The sequence below is a fragment of the Notamacropus eugenii genome, chromosome 1 (genome assembly GCF_028372415.1).
Source record: "Notamacropus eugenii isolate mMacEug1 chromosome 1, mMacEug1.pri_v2, whole genome shotgun sequence".
Classification (NCBI taxonomy): Eukaryota; Metazoa; Chordata; class Mammalia; order Diprotodontia; family Macropodidae; genus Notamacropus; species Notamacropus eugenii.
In genome coordinates, this window is record NC_092872.1 from 637,090,288 (window position 1) to 637,106,097 (window position 15,810).

The 15,810-nt window shown below is 36.7% G+C and overlaps 1 long non-coding RNA gene across 2 annotated transcripts in view; it reads left to right on the forward strand.

Annotated features, from left to right (window-relative positions):
• LOC140520922 (uncharacterized) overlaps positions 1-15,810 on the forward strand; it is a 62,830-nt gene that overhangs the window by 35,534 nt on the left and 11,486 nt on the right. Inside the window, exon 3 of one of the 2 annotated variants that reach the window (XR_011972710.1) lies at positions 6,990-7,750. The exons of the other annotated variant lie outside the window; for it this stretch is intronic. This is a non-coding gene — a long non-coding RNA (uncharacterized lncRNA). Of the gene's footprint in view, positions 1-6,989; positions 7,751-15,810 lie in introns of those variants that run through there. 2 annotated transcript variants of the gene reach the window in all.

Below are 15,810 nucleotides of genomic sequence, written 5' to 3' on the forward strand. Positions count from 1 at the left end.
ACAAAAATTAAATGGAGAAAGTAGCTCCTTAAAGGGAAAAATTGGTCAGATGGAAAAGGAGATGCAAAAGCTAACTGAAGAAAACAATACGATGAAGATTAGAATTGGGCAAGTAGAAACTAATGACTCAATGAGGCAACAAGAATCAGTCAAACAAAATCTAAAGAATGAAAAGATAGAAGAAAATGTAAAATATTTAATTGGAAAAACAACTGACCTGGAAAATAGATCCAGGAGAGAAAATTTAAGAATTATTGGCCTGCCAGAAACCCATGATGAAGAAAAGAGTCTGGACAATATCTTCCATGAAATCATCAAGGAAAACTGCCCAGAAGTACTAGACTCAGAGGGCAAAATAGTCATCGAAAGAATCCACCGTTCCCCTCCTGAAAGGGATCCCAAACTCAAAACCTCAAGAAATATAGTTGCCAAATTCCAGAGCTATCAAGTGAAGGAGAAAATACTACAAGCAGCCAGAAAGAAACAATTCAAATATCAAGGACACACAGTCAGGATCACACAGGACCTTGCAGCTTCTACATTAAAAGATCAAAAGAATTGGAACCCAATATTCCATAAGGCAAAGGAGTTGGGACTTCAACCAAGGATCAACTACCCAGCAAAGTTCAGCATAACATTTCAGGCAAGGAGAAAGTCATTCAACGAAATAAGGGATTTCCAGAGCTTATTGACCAAAACACCAGAACTCAATAGACAATTGGATCTTCAAATGCAGGTCTCCAGAGAATCATAAAAAGGTAAACAGAGGGGAAAAAACAAAAACAAAAACTTGCTACTCAATTAGGGCAAACTGTTTACCTCCCTATAAGGGAAGATGATACCTGTTAATCTTGAGAACTGTGCAGCTATTATGATAAAAGGGATATATGTAGAGGGAACGGGCATAAAGTAAATGATGTCATGTCAAAAATATGATTTAAGTATGAGAAGGGAATGTAATAGGAGGTGTGGAAAGGGGGAAGCAGAAAATGGCAAATTATATCACAGGAAGAAGTACAAAACTATAGTAGAGGGAAGGAGGGGAGGGAGATGAGCATTGTTTGAGAGGTACTCTCATCTGATTTGTTCAAAGGAGGGAACAATAATCTTAAGTAGATAATCCTAACTAGCTCTATGGGTAGTAGGAGGGGAAGGGGGAAGAAAGGGGAGGGTGGCTAAAAGGGAGGAAAGAAGCAATAAGAGTAAAGGGAACTAAAAGGGAGGGGGGCTAAAAGAAGGAGGGGAAGGCTGCATTAGGAGGGGGAGAAAAGCGAATACTATTGAGGAGGGGAAGGGAGACGGGAGAGCTAAAAGCACAAATGGTGGGAAAGAGGTTGGAGGGAAATACACAGATTGTAATCATAACTGTGAATGTGAATGGAATGAACTCTCCCATAAAACGGAGACGGATAGCAGAATGGATTAAAAGCCATAATCCAACAATATGCTGCTTACAAGAAACACATTTGAAACAGGGGGATACACATAGGATAAAGGTCAAAGGATGGAGCAGAATATATTGTGCTTCAGCTCATGTAAGAAAGGCAGGAGTAGCAATCCTAATCTCAGACAAAGCAAAAGCAGAAATAGACGTAATCAAAAGGGATAAGGATGGAAACTATATCCTGCTAAAAGGCACCATAGACAATGAAGCAATATCATTACTAAACATGTATGCTCCAAGTGGTATAGCATCCAGATTCTTAGAGGAGAGGTTGAGGGAGTTGAAGGAAGAAATTGATAGCAAAACTATACTAGTGGGGGACCTCAACCTCGCCCTCTCTGAACTCGATAAATCCAACCTCAAAATAAACAAGAAAGAGGTTAAGGAGGTAAATAAAACTCTGGATAAGGTAGATATGATAGATCTTTGGAGAAAATTAAATGGGAATAGAAAGGAATATACCTTTTTCTCAGCGGTACATGGAACATTTACAAAAATTGACCATGTACTAGGACATAAAAATCTCACAATCCAGTGCAGAAAGGTAGAGATAATCAATGCATCCTTTTCAGATCATAATGCATTAAAAATTACATGTAATAAAAGGCCATGGAAAGAGAAACCAAAAATCAATTGAAAACTAAATAATCTAATTCTAAAGAAGGGTTGGGTTAAAGAAGAAATCATAGAAACAATCAACAATTTCATTCAAGAGAATGACAATAGTGAGACAACATACCAAAACTTATGGGATACTGCAAAAGCAGTTATTAGGGGAAGTTTTATATCTTTGAATGCTTACATAAATAAAATAAAGAAAGAGGAGATCAATGACTTAGGCTTGCAAGTTGAAAAAGCTAGAAAAAGAACAAATTGAAAATCCCCAAGTAAATACCAAATTAGAAATACTGAAAACCAAAGGAGAGATTAATAAAATTGAAATTAAGAAAACTATTGAATTAATAAATAAAACCAACAGTTGGTTTTATGAAAAAACTAATAAAATTGATAAACCTTTGGTCAATCTGATTAAAAAAAAGAAAGAAGAAAACCAAATTACTAATATTAAAAATGAAAGGGGTGAACTCACCTCCAATGAGGAGGAAATTAAAACAATAATTAGAAACTACTTTGCCCAACTTTATGCCCACAAATTCGATAATCTAAACGAGATGGATGAATATTTTAAAAAATACAAATTGCCCAGATTAACAGAAGAGGAAGTTGAATATTTAAACAACCCGATCTCTAACTATGAAATTATATGATTATGTGGTAATAGTTTTAGCCTTGAGGTTATAGACTTTATGTAGATACTATTTACATAATGTTAGTCCAGTCTTTTCCTATTTCTGTGAAACCTGTCTAGGATTAAAAATTGCTGGAGGAACTCCTTGATTATTGGATTATAGATTGTAGATTACAGGACACCATATGGGATAAGTTATCTACAAAATAGGGTAGCTAGGTGCTGTAATAGCTAGAGTGCTGATCCTGGAGTCAAAAGAACCTTAGTTCAAATCCAACCTCAAACATTTACTCTCTGTACGACTCTGGGAAAGTCACTTAGCCCTGTTTGCCTCAGTTTCCTCATCTGTAAAATGAGCTAGAGAACGAAATGCCAAACTTCTCCAGTATCTTTGCCAAGAAAACCTCAAGTGGGGAAACAGAGTCAAATATGACTAAAATGACTGAAAAATAACAATAAATCTATAAAGTAGATTTGGAGAAATGTGGCATGTGAATACCATGTATCTATATCTATATTTGTGCTTGTGCAGGGGTGGGGGGGTTGTATATGCATTTGAAACCTCTGGATATAGTGAACTCTTAGCTAAATGGAGAAGGCAAATTTAAAGTTTCAGGGTAGCTAAAGGATAACCCAAACAACTCCTGGCATGTTGCACACTCATGATTCAGGCATCTATCTGACCAAATACTAAGGGCTCAGAGGGATTTTTTTTTGGGGGGGGGGGGAAGGGTAATGTGAAAATTCACTGATTTATTTAATATTCATTTTCCAAGGACTTCTGATTGAAAGGGGACCCACAATATAAATCTTTTCTCTTTAGAGCTACAAAATGACCAAATAAGGAGAATAAAACTTCAGGACTTGACTTTACATAAATTAAGGCAAAAGGAAATAGCCAATGACCACAAGATATGCTTTTTAAAAGCAAAGAACATGTTATCTACAAAATATATGCTTAGCTTTGAGTATTCTCATCTAACTAGCTCAAGAATTGCTAAGTCATTTTAGTCTGAGTAGCTGTTTTAACTGAAACAAATTTCCCAAGATAGTACCTTCTATATGGCCTATAAATCTACTGAAATACAGGCTCATTCTCAAGGCAGATGTCCTCCCTCCAACAGAGGGATTGACTACTTCCTATTGTTTGCTGATGGCCTCAAAAGTCAAGAAGGTCATGTTCAATTTCTCTGTCCCAATACCCTGGTGTGTCATGACAATGTCACAGAATCAGTCAATCAACAGATATTCATTAAATATGCAAGGTATTTGGCTAACACAATGAGGCAAGTATGGAAGTAGCTGAAATGTTATTGTTGTTTGAGATTCAGCCACTGGTCTTGTTCCTACTCTCTCTAGTACAATTTTAAAATACAATGAGGCAGGAGGGCATCATTAATAGAGTGTTAGATTTAGTCAGGAGAACTGAGTTTGAATCTTGCCTCTGGTAGATACAAGAAATGTGACCATGGGTAGGACAATTATCTTCTCTGTGTCCCAGGACAACTTTCTAAGAATCCGAGTTTTGGAGATGCTGAGGGGCTCAGCATCAGTGGAATGGTTTTCTACAGTAAGAGTTCCCTACATTGAAGAAATAACAGAACCACACTTTACAACCTCCTTGTACACATTCATGCACACAGAAAGCACGCATACACTCATACTTATAACTACCTATAGCCCAGGTTGTTATGAGAAAAGTTGTGGGGGTGATGGTGGATTGTGAACTTTAAAGTGTCATATAAATGGGAGATTTCATTAAAATTGAATCCTTGGGGAAAAGAGATTATCTGATCACTACACATCAAATATATATTTCAGTTCATTGAGAAGTCATTTCAGATTGGAGATGATTTGACCTATAGCCTTCAAAATCAGTATGCATTACTGGAAATAGTTCAGAGGAGGAAGGCAGAAAATTAGGTGCTACGTTAACTATGAAAATGATAGTTTAATAGAGAGATTTTAAAAAAATCTTAGAGCTGTTCAAGATACAGCTTCTATGCTTTAATAAGAAGCTTTACCCTATTCTGAGCTTATTGGCAGCTTGACTTCTACCACACTTGTCTTCAGCTCCTTTAGGCCCATCCCCCACTTCCCTTAAAAATAGTTCTTTAATTATCCCCCCCCACCTCCCAATTCTTCCATCCCCATCAAACAAATTCCTTTTCTTTCTTCTTTTCACAACCATTCCTTCTTTTTTTCTCACTTCCCTCTGAGGAGTCATCTCACACTGAAACTGGATCTCTCCCTAGATTTCTAGATGATATGTTTTCATCCAAACAACACCAAACCCCATCAGCTGGCTTTGGCTTTTGCTGTTCAAAATCTGACTGTACATCATATTCTTTGCAGTAAACACAGACCAGAAACCTCTTACACTGGCCCAATATAATTTGAATCACATTCAGTCAGGAATTACACATACACATTATGTGTGTGTGTGTATAGTTTTCCTAATACATTGTTATAATATTATGATCATCAACCCTTGGATTCTATATTCCATCTACTACATATATCTTGTCCTTATCTAATTTAATTCCTTCCAATTCCCATCAAAATCCTAGAAGTATGTGGTCACTGAGGACATTTCTCTATTCAATACCTCCTTAACCCCTTTCAGTATGCCATCCAATCCAACTACTTCATGGTAACCACTCCCTTCAGGATCAACTACGACCTCCCACTTCCAAATCCTGAGGACTTTTTTTTGTTCTTATTTTCCTCAATCTATATACATCATTTGATATTGTTGGTCACCCTTCCTTCTTCAGACTTTCTCCCTTAACTTCCATGGAATTTCCCTCTACTAGTTTGAATTGATAATTTATGAAAATATGAAACGGGGCAGTCAGGCCTTGTTGTTTGAATACTCATAGGGAGATTCTACAATGGAAGCAGGAGGTAAGGCTGCAATCACATTTTAAAAAGAACAAAGAGTATAGGAGCAAATGACATAGAAAGTACAGGGAAAATCAAGGTACAGTAATGCAGGAAGGCATCATTAACAGAGTGCTAGAAAGTGTGGAGACAGGGGATGGAATAGTAAGGAAGACAGTCAGTGGTGGGGAAGACTATAAGAAAGGGGATAGGCAGCAAGTGATACTTGTAACCATGGGGGAACTCTAGGCATCATGAATCCAATGGAGATAGGAGAGTGCTTGGGGAGTGGAGCAGAGGTAGAGGTTTGAGATCTCATTTTTATAGACTTTTGGGGGGAAAACAGACTAACTTTTATTGATGTCACCTCAGCTTTTTTCATTAACATATCCAAATCATCTCAAAGTTGTCAGTAAAACTTTAAAGTTAACATACCCAAGTCATCTCTAAGTTATCAGCACCATTTGGTCTTCTGCTGGTCTTCTGAAACTTGTCTGAGATTTACATATCATAGGACCAAAAGGTCCTGACAACAAAGCCTTGATGGATTCCCTTGATTCGGCACATATTACTAGGATGTGATTTTTGGTTAATATATAATACAATTTGTAAATTATGCTCCTTTGATCTTTGGTATGGCTTCTATGTGACTTCTAAGTTCCCCTTTGCAATCTTATTTCTTATCATTGCCACTTTATACTGGCTACTTATAAACTTACTATAGTGAAGGGGAGTTGCAGGGGAGAGTAGGGAAATCAGGGGACCAGAACCAAGAGAAACACATGATTCCTCTTCAATATCTTCATCTCTTTCTCCTTAGACTTCCTAAGTACAGGTATCCCCCAAGGTTCTCCCCTTAGCTTTCTACTCTTCTAGTTATATAGTGGCCCTCAGCAATCTCAATGCCCAGAGATATCCCACACCTTCATCATTCACTTAATATCATTAATGAGGTGCTGAGTCTCATTTTCCTTAACTTTAAAATGAGATTTATGCTTATAGTACGAATTTCACTGATGTAGTAAGAAAATTTCTTTGTAAAACCTCAAAACACCAGGAACATGACATTATAGATTGAGAACTGAAAAGAGGAAATCAGAGGCCATTGCCCTCTCATTAGCTAGTTAGTTTTTATAGATGAGAAAACAGAGGGTCTGTGAGGCCGAAGTGAATTGCCCAATGATCACATAGGTAGTAAGCATCAGAGGCAGCACTTGGACCCAGATCCTTTCATCCCAAAATCAATGCTTTCACCACTATTCTATACTGCTTCTCAACCAGAATGAACATATTATTATCATTAAATTATATTTACACGTATATTTATTATTTTTCAAAGTTCTATGCATTATTTCACTTGATGCTTAGAACATTACTGTGAATTAGAGTGCTGGTGTTATCTCAACTTTACAGATCAGGAAACTGAAAGTCTATGAGGATAACTTTTGCCCATGGCTACTTAGTGGCACCGTTGAGGCTAGAAAACAGATCGGATTCATTCACAAGTTCATTGCTAATTCTATCAAATGAGTGATTCTCAATGTGTGGCCCAGAGACCATTTGGGATCCCCAAGACCTTCTCAAGGTATGACAGAGGTCAAAATGATTTTCATGATAATACAAAAAGGCTTTGATTTCCAATCAAACAAGTGTCATAGATATAGCCCATATAAAAGAAAACTTTTGGGGGGATTCCCAATAATTTTTCAAAGTCCTGAGACCAAAACATTTGAGAACTACTTTACTAAACTAGAGTTAATTTCATCTTCTCTCTGAAGTTCCTGTCTTACATATAGCTACGACTGTACCTTAAGAAATGAAAAATAAAAACAGAACGCAACATACTCACACTATGGCAATTCTCTGATGACAATTCCTCAGAGACACAACTACTAATTCTTTGACACCACTATTGTTTAGTGGATGCTCAACTACCTGTGACTAAACTTCTTTGGTATTTCTTATGTTCTCACAATGTGTTCAGATATCATACGTAACAAATAAATTGGGCAGGGTGCCCACTCTTTAGAAAGTCTATGATGACAAGATAACTCACTCCAGTATCCTTTCTTTTCCCAACATTGTCCTCATTTTCTTCAGAAGAAAGCCCAATAAATTCTAATTTCAAAACATCACATCAAAATTATGTCTCAAGATGTTTCAAGCACTGAAATACAGATTGTATATGCTTGATATGTTTCTAACATTGACTTTATCTCAAATAATATATTTTTGAATCATAAGTTTCCATAATTTTTAAATTAATGCACATGTAGATTTCTTTAGCAATCCCTATAGGTTTCTTGTTTCTCCTCTACTACCTTGTTTCAGTCAATCAACTAGCAATTTATTATTAAGCACCTACTATGTGCCTACTAGGTAGCTCTGTGATAGAGTTCAGGACGTATCTTGCTTGTTCATATACTTATTTCCCTGTTCTGTCTCCCACTATGTTGTAAGTCTCTTTAGAGCAAGCAATATTTTGCCTTACTTTTTGATCCCAGTGCTTACCACAGTGCCTAGCACATAGTAGGCACTTAATAGATGCTAATTGTCTTGACGCAATAAATTATCTTTTTTTCCTGATTTAATAAATCATATGTTGAATTGAATTGAATTGAATAGTGTTTTAAACCTAAGGGTAGGTAAGGGGAGGGAACAAGGTCATTTCTAGCCTAACGAGTCTGGGGTCTAGTGTGCCAATTTTAAGGGGCTGGCTTAAGATACTTAAAGAACTTTGACATGACTTAAGATACTGAAGTACCTTAAACAGGATGTAAAGTTCTAGTTTTCTTCAAACTGTCTTAAGAAACTTGAAAACCCATTAGTGTGTTATCATTCTGAGATACAAGTATCAAATACTATAAAAATCTCTCTAAACATGCTTAGCAGGAATTGGGACTTTTAGCATGTCTCACATAACCATCACACATAAAAACATAGATCCATATTTTTAAGTCCCCATATGTCCCTCTGTTAAAATTAAAAAGTCATTTTTAGAACTAAGCTATTCCCTGATAAAAGTACCCATTGACTTCTTTGCCAGACAATCACAGCTCGTAAATTGACACATTTCAGTTCATCTGTATGTAAGCCATGTTCCTACATCACAATTATAACACAGGCATCTTAACTTTAAATGAGAGAAAACAAACATAAAATTAGCACTGGTGGGAACCCCCTGCCACTCAATTTGTGTTGGGTTTAACACCTTATTTTATATATCCTTCTACATAAACAGTTTTATATTAGCCCTTGATATGGTGCCTTACAAGAATAAAATGTTGAGCTGCTTAAAAGCACTAATTAGCAGCTTCAATACAGAGGGGAGCCCATATATTAGTAAAATCTTGTAAACCTAGAATACCCTTTGGGCCTAGCCATTTGTGTGTGAAATAACTCAATAAAAAATACTGTATTGTTAATCACAAAACCTTCCAGTTAAATTATCAATCACCTCCGAAATATAAACTGTACTTTTACAAACAAAAGAAGAAAAATGATAATTCCCATTTAAGCACAAGCCCTGGAATCCTTGCAATGTGCCGACTCATTTGTAAAACAAAGCACACTTCATAATAATGATAAAAATATTACAACTGGATATACATCCAATTGACGTATATGCATTGCATTCAATTTTAACACAACTAGCAACACATTTATAAAATTAATACTTCATTCCTTTCCATCATTTCCAATGTTGCCAAAGTTCCTTTTCCCTCAAAAAAAAAAAAAAAAGGAATTTTAGCAGAGAATAAGGTAAACAATCTTGATGTACATTTGGCTCTTTTTAAAGGCAGAAACAGATTTAATTTTCCAAGCATCCAAGAACACATCCTTCTACAATTTGGAATGTTTCCCTCTGACCCTCCCAGACCTAATTGTTTCTACTTCAGCAACATTTAATGTAGCTTCTTGCTCATCATCTGGAGGAATATTATTTTTCTGTTCCTTAACTTTCCATATACCTTGCATCAGATAGTTCTAGTTAATATTTCTAGTGCATGTAAATAATTATATTCTTGAGTGCTTTAAAATTACACTAATTCCTACACCATTAAGAAAGGAAAATGTTTCTTGTTTTTGATGCAATATAAGTGGGAGATATTAATTTCTAGATGAAATTATGCATAAGCAGGGGAAAAGCTTTGTACTGAAGGATAATATTTAAACACAAAATGTTAAGCATCTTAGGATTTACAGATGATTAAAAGCAAATAGGACAACATAACCATATTCTATTTGGATTGTGTTATCCCACTCCCAACCATGCATTTTCTAATCCCCGAACCAAAAGGCATCTTCCTATTTTCAAATATTTTTAGTATAAGTTTTCAAGAAAGATAACTCAAATAGTAGCAAGATCTCAAACTTGCAGATAGGGGCGTAATTCATAAACTATGTTCAGATTGCTTTATTTGTATGACAGATGATGTACAATGCAGTAATCTCTATTATAAATATTATTTTTAATATTCCACTTTTTCAGAACTACCACAAAACAACTTATCTAAAGCAAGTTTCTGAAAGTTAGAGAAAGTTACCTTGTACTAAGTCATGTGTAATATTTGTTAATACAGAAATAATTAAGCTTTGAGTATCCTAGTTAGTAAATTTTTTTAATATTGTGCCAAAATGTTGGAATTGCACTGATTTAAGAAGAAATTTCCACACCAAGAGAAATTTCAATTCTTTCCAGCTTTGTTCCACTATTAGAAACAGATTTGGTCAATGGCCTCATATATTTGCCATGAATATATTTTAATGTATTTTTTTCTAACAGAAGAAAGCTGGCTGACACTCTGGATTTTTTCTATGGCATGTCCTGGCTTTTTACGGTGTTTTATGTTACAACCTAATTAGTATCTTACAGTGCCCTTACATGTACTCAGAATCTAGAATTTCACTAAATACACTGAACGTTTTATTTTGGGGGGACCTCCATGACACTCTCTAAGCAGTTTTAAGTAGGCTAAGAATATGTTTCGAGTCAATCAAGCCTTTCAGAGATAGGTTATCCACCTCTGGCTAATGCACAGCTATAAAACCTTTACCATTTCTGCCTGCAAGATAGTATCTCATATTAAGCCCATAGATGCCCACAGTGACAGAACTAAGGAGGAGGGGAGGTAGAGAGGAGACAATCTTCTGGTACTTCAGAAAGTCTGCTATGCCAAATTACATAAAGATTAACTAATAGCAGCTGCAGATCTCAAATGATTTAGCCAAATTAGGCCATGACTTGTTAACCCCCTGCTTCCTCTGCATTATCTCCTTTCTTATTCAAGAAATTCCTTGATGGAGTGATCAACTGATCAATTTCACAGCCCAGTACAGGAAAGTAGGTGTCAATGGTTAAAAGCTGAGAGGCAATCTGGATGTCTAACTAGCCCACTGTTTTAAAGGAATACATTCACAGGTTCTTTTAGGGCAATGTTAACCTATGTTTGCCCTAATGGCCAGTTGGGAATGAAAAGGAATGACTCTCCTTGTCTTTTTTAAGAATCTCTTTCTTTAAGAGGATACCAATGGAGGAGGAATCTTAATAGTGCACTGCGATATGGATCATGTGTTCCTCTTGTCCTTTTCTATGGATGACACTGATCTGCATAGTGCAGCTTTTGCTATGATTATCCAAGTAAAGTTGAAAACCTAAAGAAAAATGGTGAAGAAACAGTTTTCAAGCCTCCCTCAGGAAAAAAAAAACATAATAAAAGTGGGAAAAGGAGGAAGGGATGAAGGAAAGAAGGAAGGAAAGAAGGAAGGAAGGAAGGAAGAAAGGAAGGAAGGAAGGAAGGAAGGAAGGAAGGAAGGAAGGAAGGAAGGAAGGAAGGAAGGAAGGAAGGAAGGAAAAAAAGAAGGAAGATATTGGGACAGAGTACATTTGAATTACCTTCCATTTCATCCTTTGTCTTGAAGTCCTCTTTGCAGATTGTTAAATTCAGTCTGACATTTTTTTTGAGGGAAAAAGTCAGTGAGACTTTTAAAAGGGCTCAGAACAGAGCAGCTACTTTTGCACAGATGACATGAAGGGAGAGATAAATTTACATTTTTCAGACCTCATAAGTAACAGGACAAGCTTTGTTTGGGATTATCTAAAAAGTCATTGAGGGAAAGCATGAGACCTCACTGCTCACCATGATGGACGAAAAGCTAGGGCAACTGTAAGCTAAAAAGAGTTTATGTTTAACCATAGGTTGATCATCCCAAACTCACCACAAAGACCTTTCATTTCCATCTGGAAGGAGTACGCGATAACCTAGACAGACCAGCCCCTCAGTCACCAATCAAAACACTGACTCTTGACATTTGCCTAATTATCTTTTCTCATCATCAGTCATTTTTTGAAGTCTTAGCTTCATTCAGATGCCAGGTATTTCCGAAATTAATCATGTCATTGAAAGCGGCATCTTTTCATGTAAATGGACTTTATTATCTGGATCAGAAAGCCCCCCCTTTGAGCTGCAAAAGCCCATTTGTAGAGAAAGTGTCTGAAATGTGACATGCTGCCTTCCCAAGAAAGATTCTTAGTGGTGACCTCCCAGCAAGAGCTAAGCATCCGTCACCATGAGTGTGTGTGTGTGCTGCTAAGAGCCTTGGGCTGGATGCATGCTAATTTGCCCCATTGTTTCAGGGTGACTGCCTTTCCAGTACTGGGGAACAAAGGCTTTTTGCATAAGCCTCAGTGTACAATTATTTTATGTTTACATCAGGGGCCGTCATCCTATCTTTATTGCAGCTATATTAGGGGAAGGGAGAGCTCCTTTGTCTCCTCCTTGGGGTGCGGATTACAGGCGGGATTTAGCGTGTTACTCAGGACACTCCTCTTTCATTAAAAGGCATTTTACAAATGTTCAGGATCGTGGGCTGAATCAACACATTGCCTTGGTCAGCCTACCTCTAAGTACAGAGATGGGGAATCTCCTGGAACTGGATATCTGTCACCAAACTCCAACATTAACTGGATAGAATCTGAGCCCCAAAGAACAGCTGATTAAGGCCTTGAACGCGCAAATTCTCACTCCTAGAAACATTTCCCCTTCTTCCTTTACTAAGAACACTGTCTTTGTAGTCATATAATTAGATGGAATGTAATCTAGCATTAGCAGAAACTTGACCAATAAAAGACAAAAAGAAAGTTTTTCAATCATTTTGGAGTCATGGACTTCCCTTTCTTCATCAGTCCACTGAAATCTATGGACCCCTCAGAATAATATTTTCAAATACATAAAATAAAAATGAAGTAATGCAAAGAAAATCAATTGCATTGACATGCAGTTACCAAAAATATATTTTAAAAGGTTGATGGACTCCAAATTCATAAGCCTTCTCTACTTTTATCCGTTTAGTGTATATGATAGCACAGTTTTAGACCTTAGTCCACACCTCATGCTCACTTTTTAACCCTTTGAGCTTTGACAACTGGACAGCTGTTCTCTGGTGGCAGAGCATGAAAATTGTAAGAATTGAATTCAACTCCCCTCCTATGGGGAAATAAAATTAAGGTTATGACACAACATGAGAGAAGCCACGTAATTCAAATTTGAGAATTGGTGAGATTGAAAGAGGAATTTTTGTTTTTGTAAACTAAATGCATCTGAGTTCCTTTGTTAGATGGAATAAGAATGTTAAATCTGATCCATGAAGAAGAAAAAAACTGCTCCCAAACATTCATAGAACTTTTAATGCAAATTGGGAGAGTGCCCTACTTGTACTACCTCCCATCAGTATGAATTATTAACTGTTTTCTTAAATGCTAAGGAAACATTTTCACACACACACATACACACACATACACACACACACACTGTCACTCCACAATTCTTCAAAGAACTCTGCCTGAGTAATGCGTTTACTGAGCGCTCGAAAACATCAATATGAATTGAGAAATTTTTGAACTGAGATTTGTGAATGGGGGAAACTAGACAATAGGAAGGACAGTTTTTGAGAAACCACATCTCTGAGGCAAGACCATGAGAGCTGAAATAGAAATTTCTTCTGTGAAGGCTATTTATTGTATGGGGAGAATCCGTTGTAATTTTAATGGATTCAATACAGCAAGTGAAGTGTTCTCTTGAAGTTTACCCCGGCTGGAGGAATTTCTGAATTTCTTCACACTACTGACAAATGGCTTCCTTTTTCACTGAGATGATGTGAATTCCTGGACACATCCATCTTTAACCAAGTTAACCACTTATGACCAGAGCAAAGACTTTTGATATAAATAATTTTGGAGACAATTGCAATGAAGTTGTCATTACCAATGGATTGGGAGGCAGAAGTCTGGTTTTGAATCCTGCCTATACTGACCTCAGACAAATTACTTAACCTCCCTAGGCCTCAGTTTTTTCATTTGTAAGAAGAGATGGTTAGACTGGATGATACAGCTCAAAAGCTAGACTAGGTAGAAGTTGAATTGGCCAGTAGGGATCTAGGAATATGACGATTCAGCTCTTGGGCCCTTTGGATATGAAAACTTCCTGGCTCCTTCCAGCTGTGTGGGGATTCAGTGCTGAAAGGACTTGTCACTTTGATATGAGGCAGAAAACCCCAAAGGTTTCCTTTGCTCTGGGCTCATCCATATGGTCCATATAGCACTTAATCCTGGAGGAAACTGACCTGTAATTCTTCCTTTCCTCGGGCTCTTTGGCTATCTTTGTTTTAGAAAAGCATCCCATTTTTGCCCAGTCAATACAAATTTCCATTAATATGGGCATATTTTCCTGAGGAGGAGACTAGAACTTGGAGAACTTTTTTGAATCTTATTTGTTCTAGAGAACATATAAAAATCTACACATGTTGTTTTGCTTACAGAGTCATCCTCCCCTCCTGTCCTATTTTGCTTTTTTTCTTTAATAGTCTATTGTTGTGGTGGTGGTTTTCAAATAATAAGTATTTTACATTACTCTGAGTCATTAACCTCACTCCCACTCCTCGGTAGGGAAAGAATTTTTTTTTAAAAAGCTCTTAATACATACATGCTCTATGAAACAAATCCACACATTAGTCATGTCCAAAAATGTATGTTCTTTGTGAATTTTAAATTCATACTTCTCTGCTGAGAGGTGTCAGGTTTTATCAACTTTTTGGACTTAAGGTTTATCATTGTATCTATCAGTGTTGTAAAGTCTTTCAAACTTGTTTTTCTCCGTAATGTTACCTTTGTATAAATTTTTCTATTTCTGCTCACTTTGCTGCACACCCATCTATAGAAGTCATCTCTGTTTCCTTTGAAATTGTCCATTTCATCATTTCTTATGATAGAATAATATTCCCTTATAGTCTTATGCTACAATTTATTTAGCCATTCTCCAACAGAAGGACATTCCCTACTTGGTTTGCAATTTTTGGTTACCACAAAAACAGCTGATATAGCTATAGATATGACGTAGAGATCCTTTTCCTTTGATTTTCTTTCCTTGATTTTTTGGGGGCAATAAGCCTAGTGATGATACAACTGGGTCAAACTTATAGTTTGGGTGGTCTAAATATACTTTCATGCCAGATAAGGGCTAAGCTGTAAATGAAAGTTATGCAATTTCTAGGACTGAGTCTATAGACTCCAATTCAACAGCCTTGTCTTTTATCTTCCTTCTTTATCATGGGAAAAGTTTCCCTGAGAAAACTTAGGCTTGCAAAAATCTTGAGGTCTAGGTAAAATCTGAGACATTCTCTTTTCCTTTTGTCATTTGACTCTGTCCTTGCAGCAGGCCAGAATCAGGGCTGAAAAAGCTTCAGTCTTTTAGACTCCAAAAATAAAACACAGAATTCTACCTCTAAGCAATAAGGCTAATATTAGCAATTTGTCCATGAGTGGGTTCCCATGGGATAGGCTTCTTTATAATTTCCTACCACTTTTCTGCTTACTAAAGTAACTTTACCTTTCTCCTTGGATTTGCCTTAAATGGGATTTCATCCCCTTTTGTTCCCAGGGGCTCAAAAGTATCTACCATTCAGGGGATAGTGGGATACATCTAGGTGACTCACTTTCAACCTTTATCTCCAAGCCCTCTGCAGAATACAGCTTTTTGATTTATTCAGTTGCTTCTTTGGTTGTTTGTTTATTTCCTTCTCATTTTTGAGGCAAAAAGATAGTTTTGAAAAGGATCAGAGCCAAGTGGTCTCTTTTATAGAGACTAATTTCTTTATCACCCTTTAAAGATCTTACGTCCAACTAGGTTGTCAACTCCTTGGAGTCAGCAATCTTGTCCCATCTCCTACAGAACCCAGC